We start from the raw sequence: 2,500 nt of genomic DNA, 5'->3' as shown, positions 1-2,500 counted from the left end.
GAAGAGTTATATCCAATATGCCAAATTCCCGCTGTCCCTATACATGCTGTAAGTCTGTGCACACAATATGAACCACACCTCAGCGAGACACTCTATCACACATTACTCTCTGCCTGTAACAGACACAGATACAATATGTAAGCACCAGCATGGACCAACGTCCGGTGCATCCTCTCCGCCACAGTACACCATCCACACTATGATAACCACACCAGGGAGTCCAATTCTAAAATAGAATATCCCACCCGTCCGACATCCACAACTGCTCAGATAAGCCACCAACACCCACACATGTCCTACACAGGGGTGCACCCAACACCACCACACTGCCACCTGTTACGGCACAGAAACAATGGCAGGAATGAATCACACAGGTGTGCCGCAACCACAGACGCGGCGCGCCTCCAGTCACGAGCGAAAAGCGCATAAGCGCATCCTGACGAGACATAACTGCTGTGACATACTGACGCTGCCTCAGACATTCACTTACAATGATCACTACCAACGAACCTCGGCCCCCCCCCCCCCAACAACACACTCTCTTACCACGTTGTGTACTGTAATCCAACCCATTTCGCACCTTAACCTAACCCATTTTGCACCTTAACCTAACCAAATTCGTAACGCAATTTGTACCACAATTTCTACCGCAATGTAACGCAATTTGTACCGCAATGTAACGCAATTTGTACCGCAATGTAACGCAATTTGTACCGCAATGTAACGCAATTTGTACCGCAATGTAACGCAATTTGTACCGCAATGTAACGCAATTTGTACCGCAATGTAACCCAAGTTGTGCCTTAACCTAACCCAAGTTGTGCCTTAACCTAACCCAAGTTGTGCCTTAACCTAACCCAAGTTGTGCCTTAACCTAACCCAAGTTGTGCCTTAACCTAACCCAAGTTGTGCCTTAACCTAACCCAAGTTGTGCCTTAACCTAACCCAAGTTGTGCCTTAACCTAACCCAAGTTGTGCCTTAACCTAACCCAAGTTGTGCCTTAACCTAACCCAAGTTGTGCCTTAACCTAACCCAAGTTGTGCCTTAACCTAACCCAAGTTGTGCCTTAACCTAACCCAAGTTGTGCCTTAACCTAACCCAAGTTGTGCCTTAACCTAACCCAAGTTGTGCCTTAACCTAACCCACGTTGTGCCTTAACCTAACCCACGTTGTGCCTTAACCTAACCCACGTTGTGCCTTAACCTAACCCACGTTGTGCCTTAACCTAACCCACGTTGTGCCTTAACCTAACCCACGTTGTGCCTTAACCTAACCCACGTTGTGCCTTAACCTAACCCACGTTGTGCCTTAACCTAACCCACGTTGTGCCTTAACCTAACCCACGTTGTGCCTTAACCTGCTCTGTAATTGGCATATGACACGTTACATTAATCTAGTGTTGTCTAACCACAACCCTCTGAATATAGTTCGCTACTCGCACCGCCCACCCTCTTGTGTATCGTTTCATGTTCAACACTTCGCAAGTGTTGCTTACTTTTTACATGCTCCCGCTGTACACTGTAATGTGGACGACTGCAGGATGTACATCGCCCCCCCCCCTCCCCCCCCCCTGCCTTCGCACGCTGGTCGTTCAGGTGCTTGCGTGTTCAATGCCCTTCGCAGCTGTTCACTGGCATTCGCATGTCGAAGCGCTCAGTCTACGTCGTGGTACGGCCTGTGTCCACTGTCCGCTGATGTCGTAAGCTTAACCCTCACATTGTACTGCACATAGGTCCGTATGTACTGAATGATACGCTGTGGCACATGTGTGACCGTACAACGACTGCGCCCAACAACAGCGAACCATACGGTCCAAATGTTGTGCACTCAGCCACGTGCCGTCTCCCCATAACAGCTACATTGCAGTGTGGTACGCCATAGAGACGTGTGGGAGTAACGGACGCCCTGGATGGCGATCAGCATGAGCCGTCTGTTGATGTAGTGGCGCGTGTATTCAAACGTAGTCGTCTCTTCTCACACAGTGTGATAGCATGGTGCACCGCGTTCCACATCTGCGACATGGTACAGATGCTGGTTGACAGTCGGTGTCGTAATGGACATCGCATACGTAGGGGGCCACCTCCCACGTGTTCTCTAGTCGTGCACATTTTGTTGCGTGTATGTGGGCAGACGTAGTGTGTCGTGGCACCTAACAGACAGGTATGCAATAATCGTTGCATTTGCAAACTGGGATGGACGTCTACGTTTGCTGGTGACGTTACGCAAATGAACAACTGGTAAACCCATTGTGGTGCGGTTGTTGTTGCTGGAGGTAAATCAGTAAGGGCAAATCTGTGTGTGAAGCGATACGCGGCGGTGGCTGGGTGGGACCGTCCCCGGCCGGTGAGGGGGGGCCGCCCGGCGTGCTGGCCGCGCGGTGCGTGGGCGCACGCGCTACAGCCGGCTGGTGGGGGCGCCCAGTGGCAGGCGCGCCGGCCGACGGACGCGGCAGGCGGCGCAGCTGCGCGCCGGGGCACCCTGCGCGCGGCGCCGGGCGGC

This window comes from Schistocerca cancellata, unplaced genomic scaffold (genome assembly GCF_023864275.1).
Source record: "Schistocerca cancellata isolate TAMUIC-IGC-003103 unplaced genomic scaffold, iqSchCanc2.1 HiC_scaffold_592, whole genome shotgun sequence".
In the NCBI taxonomy this organism is placed as follows: domain Eukaryota; kingdom Metazoa; phylum Arthropoda; class Insecta; order Orthoptera; family Acrididae; genus Schistocerca; species Schistocerca cancellata.
Note: the sequence above shows the minus strand (reverse complement) of the source record.